This window comes from Ochlerotatus camptorhynchus, unplaced genomic scaffold (genome assembly GCF_037179485.1).
Source record: "Ochlerotatus camptorhynchus isolate MF236.1 unplaced genomic scaffold, CSIRO-AGI_Acam_v1.1 ptg000717l, whole genome shotgun sequence".
Taxonomy (NCBI): Eukaryota; Metazoa; Arthropoda; class Insecta; order Diptera; family Culicidae; genus Ochlerotatus; species Ochlerotatus camptorhynchus.
In genome coordinates this window covers 462,633-478,662 of record NW_027041192.1, presented here as the reverse complement: position 1 = coordinate 478,662, position 16,030 = coordinate 462,633, and the positions used below count along the sequence as shown (strand labels likewise).

General features: G+C 37.3%; 1 protein-coding gene across 1 annotated transcript in view; it reads right to left on the bottom strand.

Annotated features, from left to right (window-relative positions):
• The window catches only part of LOC135714781 (lachesin-like), a gene marked incomplete at its 3' end in the record, with an annotated part of 149,798 nt that extends 134,195 nt beyond the window's left edge, over positions 1–15,603 (bottom strand). Inside the window, exon 1 of the mRNA XM_065238151.1 lies at positions 14,892–15,603. The remainder of the gene's footprint in view (positions 1–14,891) is intronic.
• Positions 15,604–16,030: the final 427 nt, after the last annotated feature.

Below are 16,030 nucleotides of genomic sequence, written 5' to 3'. Positions count from 1 at the left end.
GACCAGTGAATCGGGAAAAAGCGCTTGGAATTAACTTCTCGCCGCAAGTTGTCACTAATACAAACTTGCTAGTGTAGCCGTGTACAATCAATTTGTTTGATGTAGTACATAAGAAGGAAGGGAGAGCAAATTTTCACAGTAGTTTATAAATGATTGATAAAGAATTGATTTTGATTTTGAGATGGTGGGGACTAGCAAAACCACACTGGTTGGATATTGCATCGATATGTTTTTCGCGAAAAAAAAAATTGTTTAGATGTAAACGATTCATCAATTACTTCTCTTATCATAACACGCATTTATCAAAAATAAAATATTATCTACAGATCTCATATAAATTCTCAGTACAGTGAGGGTCTGATTTTGGCAACACGTTTCCAATATATTAAGTTTGCTTGTGCTCTGCAACTCGTCTTAATATTGTTCGGATAATTTTGAAGCTTTAGACGTGATCTGATAATCAGGTTAGCACTTATTAAAACCTGTGGAAAACTAAGAAGTGAAAATTTATGTGTTTTTAAAAGTCGAACCTTTGGTGTAGTGTAAGTAGGAATTTGTTTCATTTTGTGCTGTAAAGTGTAAAGTGTAAGTTTGGATTTTTTTTTTCGATTTTTGCCAAATTTCAACATTTCTCAAATCTTTCAATCATGTTGAAACAACTATTATTTTTATTTCAACAGAAAACCATCTCCTTCTCTGACTCTTTTGGGACGTTAAATTTAACTTGATACAAAAAGTTATATTTTGAAAGAAATTTTTTTTTTTTCATGTTAGAAAATTCCTATGTTATCGATCGACCAGTTTTCGTGCATGGTTGTTAAAATCTACCTTTTTGTCTGTCAGCTATAATCACGCTCGAATATCAGGGTTAATCAATAACTTTCCATCGGTAACTTTAAACCACAAGTTAAATTTAATCCAGTAATTGGGAACAGCCCCAGGGATCAAACAAAAATGGTTTCAGCTTGTTATCTACCATTTTAGCCTGTTTTCCCACTATTACCATGTTTTCAATATTTGTTTAAATAACTATTATTTTCAATGAAGAAATCATACCAAATAATGTCAGTCGTGGAAAACCTCATAAATTCCAATGGAAGAACCGTATCAGGTTTAGGTTGATTTGGCCCTTTTCACATATCATTTGCAATATTCAAAGAGTTTAAATTTTATAGATTTTAATCAATCAAAAGAGCTAAACGCAAAAACAATTGTACCGACCAATCGCGGTCCTACGTCAACCTTCCGTTCGTGCCCTTAGACACAGACTATTCTACTTTTTCAGTACTGTTCCACTCTTAATTCTTGATTTTTATGTGTGCAGAAATGCTAGTTTAAGTACTAAACTAGCACTATGGCTTGTTAAATTTATGAATTAAAAATGGGAATCCTATGAAAAGTCGCATCGGGCGTTTTGCCTTGGGGTGCATTTTGAGCTGTTTTCCCCTACAATTGAATGGTTACACCACTAGTAGCTGTATGTTGATTTGTACATAGGTATAATGCTAAAATGCTGAAAATGCTGTATCTATCCTGCATGATTGCAAAATTGAAACAAATAAAACAAAAAATAAAATCAGAATTCAGTGGAGTTCATAAAAATCGCAAATGGTAGGAAAGGGAATATTTCCTACATATTCGTATCGGGTGTTATTCATCCACGCCACTGGTCAGATGGGTTTCAAATTTCGCTTTGTCGATTCAACTTGTTCGGTAAATACTTCGGAAGCAGATGGATGTGGAATGTTGACACCTTCATAGAATTTGCATACATACTTATAACTATTTTTTTTTATCACACGAGACGTAATATCTTCGACGTGAATCATGGACAAAAATCCCAAGTAACCGTCTAACATAGAGCATGCTAAGTTTTATATTTGCCGAATATTAGCCTTATATTGCAAAAAAGCGAATTAGCGGGCTTCTTGGTTACTTGGGATGTCATTTAAAATAATGTGGGTTCGGAACCGCATCTCGACCAAAAGTTCGTTTTATTCAATTTAATTTATCGTTTCTTTCGTTTGATTCTTATGTCATAAAAATCGCTTGAATGTATCGGTCTTAGATCACCGACATGTATATGACTTTTTCGTAGTGTTTTTTTTTAGCTAGAGCACAGCTGTTCCCAAGACAACAGACTTCAAGCATGTCACAATTAGTCTAGACTTTGGCGATATCTAAATCTGTACAAGAGTTTCAGATTAGATATTATTGCAAACTACACTGGAGATTCCAAGTCACACGTAGTTCGATAGGAACTTCATTTGTTTCACAATATTGCCTTCGTGACAAACTTTTCAATGGTTATTAGCGAGATGACTGTCTTCAACTGCTGAGTTCCCAGTATGTAAAATCAATCTTCAATTTACCATCTGTTTCCCGAAAATTGTAAGCGAACACCAATCCCTGCGGTAGCTTTTAACTTGGTGATATTATGCTCATCTCACAGCGTTGTTCACGGAGGGTATGTCAACACAACCACCAACGCAACGCAGCCAGTGTTAACCAGCTTCTGCCGTTTGATGTTTGCATGATATGCCGAAAAGCAAACTGTTTGTCTCGCCTACGTACTCTTCCGGTGCGCCGGGGGAGGATATTTACACGAATCTGGGACTGACATAAGAGCAATTAGCAACTTTGTCTGAAAGGGCTTTCGTCAGAGTCGAGTGCGGGGTGCTTGAATTGTTTCTGTAGCATGGCATAGACGATGTGATAGTTGATTGCTGACGGTAACACGTTGGCGCTGAAGAAAATGGCTAAATATTAATCTTTTATGAAGCAGCCAAGCAGTCGTCTGGATAGAGATAAAATATTGGGCTAAAATAAATAAATAGGGAAAGTGGACATGGTAAATCTTAAAAAAAAAGTATCATTAGCTGCAACCATTGCGTATATGAAATGGTGCAATAGCTGGTACACCTACCTTAGGCAAAACATAAATGTATTCTACCATTCGGGATGTGGGGTACCCAATTTCCGTATGCGGAAAGTATTCTATTATAAAGCACACCATGCAGGAAGCGGTTCGATTTATGTATTTGACATAATCATGTCAAAATATGACATGCAATTACAGCATTGGAAGCTGTGAATTAATAAATGCGAAGTTCTTAAAAACAGAACACAAAGTAGAGCAAAACACAAGCACCAGTAGGAACGTTATAAGCCTGGAAGACGTAGAAAAGCAAAATGACGTAAATACCTTTTCATGGAAGGACCGTTTTCAAAGTAGGCAAGTATGTTAACTACCTTACAACATTCACATTTTAGCAAGGAAAACAAATGTAAACATGTGAATATATAATAATGATATATTTACGACTATCATGGAATTGGTGACTGAAATTGATATCTGATTTACTAGCATTAAATAAAAAATACACCAAAGAAAAACCATATGGGAGGTGACATTGAGCCAATACATAAATCTGGTTAAACTATCTTATAATATGTAGATATAACGTAGCTGATAGGAGACTTGCAATTAGTGTTTTGTGTGTTCTGGTCTTCAGTGCGTTTCATAATGAGTTGCAGAATTTGTTGGAGTGGCGTCATTGACAACCGTGACAGCCGGAAGTAAAGAAGCTGCTTAAAACGTTTCCATACTGCCTGCATCGGTGTAAAACGGGAGCAAGAAGATGTTGTTAGAGATTACATGTTTTCCGCATGTCGCAATTGCGTGGCAGCGTCAGCAGCAAACGCTTCCCTCCGAACAAATTAAGCTTCATACTGCGGTGAATCATCATTAGACTGGCCCACAAAAACAAAAGTTCTAATTTTCCACGGGCCAACCCCTAGATTTTTGCCTTTAGGTGAGAAAACCATTATGCGAAAGTTTCAGCACAATTGGTTCCAAGATGTGCTGGCTTTTAGTTTGAACTTTGTACGGGGAATTTGGATAAAATACATGAAAAAATTACACTCCTACACTCTATCGATCATAAAAATGTTTCCTTATTCTAGATTTGATTCAGATTTTCAAAACTTGTAGTTCAGTTAACAAGTAACAACTTTGCTGAAGATTACATCATGAATCCAGTTAGTTTTATTGAGATATTCGCTTTTGAATGTATATGACCATTTTGTATATGAAAATTTCAACCAAATCTCCTTTATTAACATTAAACCAAAAGCGCCAGCCCATATAACTTCAAAAAGAGCTGAAACATTCAGAGAGTGGTTATCGCCCTAAAATATATGAGCCTAAATGTTGGCATGTGGAAAATATGAACTTTAATTTTTAGTGGTAACCTAGTTGATACGTTGCATAAGCAGCCTGAATTTTGTTGCAATATACGAATAGAATGCACATAATTAATTAAAATCACCATAATACTAACTTGAATCGTAATGCTGCGGTGAGCAAAGTTGTTCCTTATAGTTTAAGCGACGTGTGCTGAAATTCTTAGCTTAAACGAGTTTGCTGAACCAGTTCCATGCACGAAAGAGTGAAGGAATAATATTTCTCCGTGCATTTCAAGCAATATCCCCATATAACTTTTAAATCGAAAGCGCCAGCTCGTGTTACATCGGAATAAGCTGACTTTTTCAGAGAGTTGTTTTCTCACCTAATTAGTCCGTTGAAAAACATTATAAAAAATTAACTTCTTATAAATGTTGAGTTCAGCAATTAAATATAAATTCACCGCTCCTCCACTGTCACCGCCATACAAAACCATGTGTCGTCGCTATTTGATGATACAATGAATGTAGTTAAACAAAGTGTAACCAACCAATGGGGAAAACTGGCAGTATGACTCAAAAAATCGCTACTAATCTTGAGAATTACACGCTTCAGATAAAGTCAATAATCTCTGATGTATTGGATGAACTGAAAGCGTTAACTTCGGCTTATACTACACTGGAATCCAATTTAAACAACCCGCCCCAGTGTCCTTCTCCGAACTTAGCTGACGAACTTTGTCACCTGGATTTAAATTTATTCACTTCAGATTCAGATTCTGGCTGGCGGCTCATTGGCACCAAAAATATATGGAAAGCGGATTGGAAGGTCTATGATTTGCGGCAGCTTTGTCGATGTCAGCAAGAAAGTTGATTTACACGGCAATCACTTCACCGTGAGTGACAAGTGGTAACTTCACTTCGTTTTCACCGTGAAGTGACACTCGTAATAAGGGCCATAGTTTCCAAAAAAGCCTGAAACCGGAGAAAGTGGAGCAATAGGAATACACTGGATTCGCTTTTTACGTGGTTTTTTTAACACGGTTTTTTTTACGCGGATTTCGGAATTTACACGGTTTTTTTTTTACGCGGATTTCGGAATTCACGCGGTTTTTTTTACGCGGATTTTGGTTTTTTTTTACGCGGATTTCAGAATTAACGCGGTATACCGTTATACACTAGAGTCGCTTTTTACGCGGTTTTTTTTACGCGGTCTTTTTTAAAGCGGTTTTTTTTACGCGGATTTCGGAATTTACGCGGTTTTTTTTTTACGCGGATTCCGGAATTTACGCGGTTTTTTTTTACGTGGTTTTTTTTACGCGGGACGTATTACCCGCGTAAAAAGCGACTCCAGTGTAATATTAACAACAACGACAACCACCACTGCAGAAACTACAACACTTACTATTATAAAAACTTCAGTAATCTCAACTTTACCAGCAAAAGCTAAACCAATAAGGAGCTGTTTTTCCAGACCACCACTTCCTTATCGACCAACAGTAACATTTTAGAGGGGTCCGACTTTGAACCCCTATCCAGCTGATCAAGAACATTGACCATCTACAAGCCAGGCACAAGATTCTCGTAACTGGATGCTTTAGATGACCCCAGAATACGCTAGCTTTTCTTCAACTCGTTCGTCACGCTCTTCACAGAATTCGTGTTTTCGGAAATTTTGACAAACTCGTTTGAGGAAACGCACGATTTGCCAAACCCTGACCAACATGACGTAAGTGATTAAACCGTTAGTGAGTCCTGTAATAAAATTATAACTGAAGTTATAGTTCATTGCCACAATTTTTACCGTATGCGTAGTACGTACAAAATAAATGAATTTCTAAATAAAATAAGTGGCTGAATATATGATACCCAAGTAACATAAAACATCATTTTGAAAAAGAATTAGAACGGCTTGTTGTATAAATGTATTATAAGTGATGCAGAAAACATCCCACGTTATATATGAGGTTAAAAGATGCTTTTTTCAAACTTCCTATATTCAACATTTTCCAACATAGCTTTCATTTGCTTTTATATTTAAATGTTACTTAAACGTGCATTTAACTGTTCTAATACCACTATAAAACTTGTCGTATACAAAATAAATCTTAGTTGAATTTATAAAGTTCTTGAAGAGATTCTGTACTTTCCAGATTGACGTAAACATTGACGGCGCCATTGAGCCGGACTGTCTCTTCACGCAGTGATTGACAGTTTCTTATGAGGTATTCGGAGGTTTGTTATAAAGAAAATTGAAAACACTTTTGATGATATCTCATAAATAAATACGTCAGGTTGTACTGTAGGAGTTGAAAATACTTTTAAATAACACTCGAAGGCTTGTTGAACGAGAATATAATTATATAATATAAATATATAATGATATATACTTATAACAAACCTCTCATCAAGCGAATTTAGTCTAGTTAGGAAGTTATAAGTCTACCACGCCAAGGACCAGATATCCAATCTCATGCTCAAGTTTTTTTTTTGCCGCTGTTTTTTATGATGTTTTCAAAACATGGTATAAGACCAGTATTTAGTTTTATAAGCTCCGCGTCTTGCGCTTTTGAGGTTGTATAAATGTATTGATGTATATATTAAAGTGTTATTGATTCTTTACGTAAGCCATTTAAAAGTATTTTCAACTTCTTTATGACAAGCCGTGTTGCTTAGGTATAATATTGGCGAAAGAAACTAATAGGTCTGAAAGTATTAAAAGCGAGGAAGTTTTCGGTAGCAAGTTTAATATGTTTCGAAGTAACCATAATTTATCATTAACAAAGAAGGAAGCAGGTGGTGGTGTGCTTATCGTTGTGAATGCTAGGCTTCAAGCAGCATTAACTGCTTGTGAAAAACATCAATAATTTGAAGACGTCAATTGACGTAATCAATAATTTGATAAACGGTGAATTGCTACAAAACCATAGTATCAAAAAAATTAATATTGCTTAATCTAAAATTAAAAGTTCTTATTGATGGATATTTCAACCAGAAGACAGTAAGATGGATTTCATGACGATGATAATTTTGTATTAGTAATAATATATAGTATTGGTAAAATTTGTGCCAGCTACCGCGGTTATACAAATAATACAAGTAAAAAATTTTAGTATTAGTCACAAGATCACATTACTCTCCAAACCTTGTGTTCTCAATTCCTACCCTGGCATCCATTTGTTACAATTTGTTGCTCATAACCTCGAAATAACCGCGAGTAATCGGCCCTCGCTTTACTAACGTTAGTTTTAAGTAATTTTGTTATCTAAATAATGAATATCGGCTCCGCAAAGCTACAGCAAATGAGCCTGGAAAAATAATTGCATTTAAAAAAATGAATACCACATTTTGGTATCAAATCAGAATTATGTATTAATTAGTTATTTTCTCCTGCTCGGGTTACCAACAAAACTTGGAAAAATCTTTTAAAAGTAGAAAAAAAAAACATTTTGGCATATTTTGGAACCATTTATATAACATCATTGATGAACTCGTTCCAAAATGAAAAAAAGAGAATATAATGACAAGCTTCAAACATCCACAAACACATGAAATTAAAGATAGGAAGCAAGAAGATCTTTTATATAACAAATTATACACGCAAACTAAAAATTAATAACAATGAATGTAAGTTCCGTTTCCTATCATCCTCTGTTCATGAACATCACAGCGAATGTTACACAGATAAAAATTCTGAATTTTAATTGTGATGTCGGTTCATTCTTTCACGTAGACTTGTATTTCATTTCACGCAACTGAGCAACTTGCAAACAATGTTGTTTACAAAGATGAGCTTTTGTATACAATGTTTGCTAATTTGCAAGAAATGTGTCAGAACTTTACATGATATATAATGTAAACGTATATGATATGTGCATCATATTGAGCAGAAATTTACACTACTTTTTCGAACTGTGTAGAAGTTGACCTTGCAGACGATGCAATGGTTTTTAATCTTTTTTTTATTCCCTGCTCTGCCTATGCTTTCACCTACACAGTTCGAAAAAGTAGTGTAAATTTCTGTTCAGAATGATACACATACACCTTTTGAATCGTGGCTGAATATTAACGATTGATCATTGCATTGCCGAAAACAAGCCATGTAAACATGCCCCGACAGGTTGTTTGCAACCTTAGGGCTTTGTCAATTAAAACGCTTTATGTATATTACGTTAGATAAATTCAGGCATAACATTTGATAACGGCACAAAAGCATTTGGAAACAAACTTTCTAAGGCCTTTTACATGCGAACCAAAGTACGCCCACGGAAACCAACAACAACATCGGATAGGGGCAACTATCACCTTTCCGAAAGTGGTATTGGTTTGCGTGGGCGTACTTTGGTGTGCATGTAAAGGGCCCTAGAATGTTTGTTTACAAATGCTTTTGTGCCGTTATCAAATGTTATGCCTGAATTATCGAATATTGTAGTACAGTTTGGGCTCCATACCAAGAAACTCACATAAACAGTTCACTTTTAGTGCGCGTTGGAATCGCTTGTATGTTGATTTGCTCTCCATTATATGTTATTCTGGAATGGGGTGAAAGAAAAATGCGGTGCCGATAGTGTGAGATAATGAAATTTATAATAAGAAGAGGCCAAGCAAAGTGTGCGCAAAACGGTGGTGGTAATCAGTGAGTAGCAAAAGAAGGAGAAAAGAAATAGTCGTTCTTTTGTGATAAGTTGTTAGAGGCTTTATTAGTATGTGTTTCTGAGCAGTTAGCAGCTGATACAACGGTGTGATTCGTGATGTTGTATATGCTCGATGTCAATAATTCAAGGTCTGAAACAATAGGCAGCTTCTTGGTGTTAAGAGCAAAAATGTTGTAAACATTGCTGAGCAAGCGAATGACGATGTCACGGCAGCACAACATTCCATACTGCGAATGGCAGACGTGTCGTCACAGAAAACAGCTGTTTCGTGTAAAAAGATACGCATTGTGATGAAATACCTACCAACACCACTAAACATTTTCATATTTCACTAATCGCAATAAGCCGGTTGGACCATTTATATAAGGTCTAGGCCAACAAGCAGCTTGCTGGTGTTGGTTCAAAAATGTTGTAAACATTGCTGAACATTTGCTAACAAATATAAATACGTCACTGCCAACATACTGAGATTGTAGAAATACGTCACTGCCAACAGCTGTTTCGTGTAAAAAGATAAACAATGCAATAAATTACGAACACCACTAAACATTTGCACATTTCACTAACACCAATAAGCCCTTTGGCCCAGACCTTATATACACGTCATTGGGCCAGACCTTGAATAATTGACATCGGTGTATGCTGACATCAGAGCTGCACCACAAGCGATGCGTCCAAAACATCTCATCACACAAATGACGACAAGCAGAAGTGCAGCAAGTTACACTGGAAAACTCGGTGAAATTGTGCCATTTTATTTGTTATTTACTATATGCAATGATACCAATAAACCAATTATATGATACTGATTATTTTATCTATGGGAGCTCTTCGAAATCATCGTGATGTCATGGATTCCTTTGCAACATCAGCTGAGATCTTTCCTTTATATTCCTCTTAACTTTCATTCAATTATATGAATCATTAAATGCTGGGTACTAGAGGGTCCACCAAAGCATCTAATAGAAGCGAACTGGATGGGGAGAGTGAAAATGCCAACTCCCTATCTTCAACATTCCGTGCTTAAAGAGCGGGCTCTTCTCCCCGCTCATCGGGGCATCCTTCTGTTGGATGGCTTGTTTTTTGACCGGTTGTATGATCCTGTTGTTAGAAGGAGATTCTCTTTTTTTTTTAATCATTAGAATTCAAATTAATTAGTATATTCAAACTTTTCGTGAATCTACAGCAGTGATTCACTGACATATCGCAAAAACGATCCGAATGATAAGGGAATGCAATAATTTTATATTATCCCAGCCAACCAGAAGTCGAAAATAATAAGTGTTGCCAAACCGAAACATAAGCAACTCGACTGACTCAACACAAAAATGATCCCGCAGAAAGAGAAAGCACAGACAAACAGACATAATACTCGCAAGTTGTTCATGGAACTAGCATTTAATGGTCAATTTAAAAGTATCGTCGTTGGTAGTACCACCACCTGTGGCGCGCATAGTCAATTCCCTTGCGTTTGACGTTTACACACTACCGCCATCTGTTCAGCGCACTACCCACCACAGTGTACTCAACAGATGGCGGTAATGTTTTAGCAACGATGTTTTACGGCGAGAAATATTCAATGTGTTATGTCTGTTTGTCTGTATTTATATATAGTATTTTGTTCCTTTCCTAGAACATGAATAAACGTGACGTATGATAAATAGTGTGAGAAGCAATTTACAACAGAAATGTATAAGCCTAAAAACTTTGCCTCTCGCAGTCTTTTTGAAAATACGTTATAATTATGCTCACAGTTCGAGAAAGCATTTTAAATTTCTATTTCTGTGATGTACATAAATGGAGCATCATATAGCAAACAAGTTTTAATTTTAGGTAGTTTAAAGCTAAAATTTAGGTAAAGCTATGAGAAATTTATAATATTGAACGCATCCATCCATACAATTCGAAAAAAAAAATAGTGTAGATTACTAATAAATATGTGCACATAAATGAAGCGTCACATATAACAAAAGTTTACATTATAAACCGTGTAAAGTTCTGATACACTGCAAGAAAAGTAGCAAATATTGTAAACAACATTGTTAACAACATCAACACGTCTCTAAGCAAACATTTGGCAGGTCATCCAAAGATGGTCGGTATTAAAATTGAATCCGAGTGGGAGTTTACCACCATAAATGTACTCTCTGATGTAATATTAATTTATTGATGTAACATCTTAAATATAGTACATATAACGTGGTACATTTCGTAACGGGACACCTTCGCAGAAACGCACTTTTTAGAGCATCAATGGCATAAGCAACCGGTGGAAACTAACGATTTTAAAATGGCTCACTACTTGACTAGCCTATTGGTCCCAAGCAAACCGATTATCGTACCCCATTCCAGTCGAAATTCTAGTACTACACTATGTTTGTTTTGATTCGCTATGAAAGTTTAACAGATAAAATTGGGGGCTCGTGGATTTTCCTATGTTTCGAGGGGTGCATCGATTAGCTTGGGACAGAAGATAGTGCCAGAGCTGAGCCAAAAAGTTGAGCACGTTTCTTCGGGACTTTCTGGTCTTACACGGTAAGAAAAAAGTACCCAACGGCTAGTTCACTTTTACCTACTTTTGACTAGTTTGTCTCATTTTCTCCTTCTAATGTTGTCAAAAAAGAAGGAGCAAAACCACCCAACAGGGGTAGTAAAGTGTAGGAACCCAACGTTGGGTATAATCATATTTACTCACTGTTGGGTACAACTAACTTACTTTTGGTTAAAAAGCTAGTGGAAAATTCCATACGAACTGCACACAAGTAAATCAAAATTACTTTGACCCGCTTTACCTACTTTTGGGTTCCTGCACTATAGTGCCGAGATGAGGGAAAAGAACTTAATTTTGGGTACTTTTTTCTAACCGTGTAGAGTTACCTCTATGGTATAAGTGCATATATTAGCTCAGGTAAATGTTTTTCAACCCTAGTTGATTCTAGGCGTTTCTTCTAGACACCAATTAAAACAAAACTGTGCATTGTAATTTTTGAATAAAAAAATTATTAAGGACTATTATTAAAAACATTTTGTAAGCGTCGCGTTATGGTAATCTTCAATCCGTTTTTTTGCAAATGGTGTCCCGTTACGAAAATATGGTCATATTTTTCATTTAAGTAAGGGTTACCGATCAAAATGTTTAAAAAATATTGTTTTTAGTTTAATAAAGGGTCAACTAAGTCTTAATCCGCTTTACCTTTCAACAGAATGCAGTTAATAAAGGTTCGCTATTGGTGGCTTGTGTTCGAGGCAATATATTCCGAAATCAATTATTCAGCCACCGAATAGGACGCAAAAACCGCCAAATGAAAGGTTTATTGGTCGCATAGAACTCAATGGATTATTTTTAGAAACCTGGTTTCGGAGATATGGTCAGAGTAAGTTCCGGTGTGTATGGGTCATGGGATACCCCAGAGGGAGTGGCAGTTTTTTTCCTTGATTTGTTTTCCGTCGATCTTGTTTTCCATGCTGAGCACCAATGCTACCGACGCCAGGAAGGCAGCTCCCACACCTGGACCCTACCTATCGACCCATCAACTCATGATGTTATGCCTCAGAACATCCCGGCGACGCCGACTGGGATTGAATCCAGGCCTGCTGGGGTGAGAGGTAATCACGCTTACCACTACACCACCGGTGCCGTTAGAGTGGCAGTTTCTAACTTATATCAAAACCCTCCAGGCGATAACTCAAATCACATGAGAATTCAAAAGCAAGATCATTGGTATTCATAATGAGTATCCAAAACCACATTGACGTAATCATGTTTTGTTTTACCGGAGGTCATAATTTGGCTTGTACTAAAACCAATCACGCGACACATAAAACTACATGAATATTCAAAAAGAAGATTATTGGTAGTCAAATCGAGTGTCCACACCCGGAAATGTTCCGGGTACCCCCGGGGAAGTGACCAGCATCTGACTTAATCCTGTGGTGCCAGTGTTGTTGTGATAAGCATGATTGCCTCTCATCCTAAAGGGCCTGGGATCAATCCCAGTTGGCACCGCCGGGATTTTATGAGGCATAAAATTTGCGATCACACCTTAGTGAAGCCGTACCCGGTCTATGAATTGATGCGTCGATATGTAGAGTCCAGGTGTGAGAGCTACCTCCCTGGCATCGGTAGTATTGGTACTCAGTACGGAAAACAAGATCGATGGAAAACAAATCATGGAAAAAGATTTGTCTTGAACTAAAACCTATTAAGCGACACATAAAACATGAGCATCCAAAAATAAAACCAGGAGTAGACATATTGGTTGCCCAGGCCAAACCCGGGCATGTTCCTAGTTCCTCCGGATAAGTGGACAGAATCTGACTGACTGACTAAAAAACCCATCATGTGACACATCAAATCACATGAGAGTACAAAAATAAGGCCATTGGTAGTCATATTGAGTTACCCAGACAATATACGGGTCTATGTGAATCCTAATATTCGATTCGTCGTTCCCTAGTTTGAAGTGTTTAAGACTATGGCTCTGATGCATGGTCAATATCGGTGTCATTGCTTGATTGTGCTTTTGGTTTTGACTGACAAAAAGGTGTGCCTTTGGAGGGTGCCTAATATTAGAATAAGTTGCTTGCGATAAAGGTAGGAATGACATCTGTCTCAAAACTTCATCACTTCTCAATAGTGATGGAGTAATACGACATGCACTAAACAAAAGACACGCTGGAATTTGCATTGACCACGTTGGGGCCTCCCTTAGCTCAGTCGGTTAACACGCAGCTACAAAACAAGACCATGCTGGAGGTAGCTGGGTTCGATTTCCGGTCCGGTCTGGGTATGTTTCGGGTTAGAAAATTTCTCGACTTCCTTGGGCATAGAGTATGATTGTACTTGCCATAGAATTATTCTAATGCATGTATGATAAAAGCTCTCAATTAATAACTGTGGAAGTGCATCTATAACACTAAGTTGAAAGCACGCGAATGAAAAGAGGAAGAAAAAACGGATGTTAACGTCATTCATAATCCTGACCACAATAGATCAAATTACTGTTCGCAGTGGATTAACATTCCGAACCAAGAGGAAAAATCTATAGTTTAGATCCCCAGCTTTCCTAATAAAAAAAAAACTCAACCTAGCCAATAGATGTTTCAATTCAGAGGTAAAAAATGTAAATTTTTACTGAAGAGATATCATCACTAAATTTTATCGGGGTAAAAAATGTCAAGAAATGTTTCCTCTAACATTTTCATTACAATTACCATCTCTGATCTGGACTGTATGACCCTATTATGGCCTATATGGAAATACCATACGCCACAATAGGAACACACTATAATAGGAACTTAGAGCCATGACGGGAAAATCTACTCTAGTGATACAGTTGTTTGCTTCTCATTGCTCAGAGCATTTCTTCTTATTCTTTGACAATCCACAAATATAAACATTCTAGCATTGGTATTTTATATGGAAAGCACAATGATATTCTATGCTCAGGGAAGTCGAGCAATTTTACAACTCAAAAAATTTTCTTGACACGCTGAGAATCGAACACGCTTCCTCTCATTAAGCTATCGGAAGGTCCTAAATAGATTTTGCATAACCTTATTTATTTATTTTAAGCATCACTATAAGGAGCAAGAACTGCATTTGTTCAAATCAGTGTATCCGTTTTTATAAAATCCAGTCACATTCGATCCAAAAAGCTTATCTTCAAACAATCTGGGCAATATTCCAAAAATTATTAGACGAAACAACAATCACTAATTCTCGACATTTCACCACACTACGCTCACAAAAAAAATAAGTTGGATCACTGATCACACACGCATAGAATCCATTCAGAATTGCATTACCTCACAAAACGAAGGCCATGCCTCATGAGTGATGAATGCTTGCATGATTATTTTATAATAATGTCACATGGTGCTCGATTCTATCAGCGTCAGATCACACAAAACATAACTGAGCGATACCGGGTCAATGGGAAGGGGTAGTAGCCACGGAAGGATAGTAACCTTCCCACAATGCGAAGCACCGCTAGCCCGCAAAGCGTTGAACACATATACTAAAGTATAACACAATTTATATGTACGTACGTTTTTAGTTGAAAGCTCCGTCATACACGAATCCAGATAAATATGCATGCATATATTTTATATTTACGCAATGTTTGCAGCACCAACAATCACCATGTATCGCGCGGGGTCATTCAGCTTGCTATCCATTTGATTTACACGTCACAAAGGATTTCCTGTTGTTTTTCATTATTCTGTTATTTCGCCACTAGCCCACACTTTCGTGCACGGAATGTTTTGTCACAGAGATGATATAATTACGCATCCAGTAGTGTATTTATTAATCCGCAGAAATACCTTGACAGTTTGGGACTAAGCATAGCCGATAACACCGTTTCGTTGAGAATCTATTCCCGATTCCAACCTTCTCCTCCGTCTAAGATTGGTGTTCTCTTCACTTTTACGCGGCACCTTGTAATTATCACATCATCATCACATTTCGCTGCACACTTTTCCGTGCGATTTCCCCAAGCTTCCGTTTTTGCCACCCTATTGTAGTTGGCTGCCAACAGTCATGCCATCATGCCATCGCTCGCCATCTCCCGGTAAGTCATCAGCAAGCAGAAAGCAACACAATTTTCCCTCTTTGGAGGGTACGCAAACACTCGTCCAGGCACTTTTGTATACACTGTTTCCATGGAATCTCCTCACTTTTTGCCTCAGAACACCACACGCAACTTCATCCAGGCCAACACCGTCAATCGAGCGTCGCGATTTTTTGCATCCTTCGAAATCAAAGCCTCGTCGTAAACTAACATCCTTGTTGCGTGAAAAACTGCTTCTATATGCAGAACCTGTGCATTCGCAGCATGCTCGGCTAGCAGCAAGAGAACGAACTTCCCCAGTGCCTTCAGTGGGAGAGCTTTTGCTGAATTTTCTCGGGAAATCTCTTTCCCGTTCTTCTCTTGCTCACTCTCCCGCATGAGACGGCCACCCACACAACGATGGAAATTCGAAGCATTTTCAACGGTTTCCCTCAACACGCAAGGCGGTGTTTTTTCTAATGCACAACATTGTTGGTGAATACCACCCTTAAATTGCAACACAACACTTTGAGACAGCAGCGAACAAATTTCAATGATTATGTAGAATGAATTATTGATGATTTATTCTTACGTTAACTACTGGCAGGAGGGTTGGCTCTGTAAAGCAGAATTAAT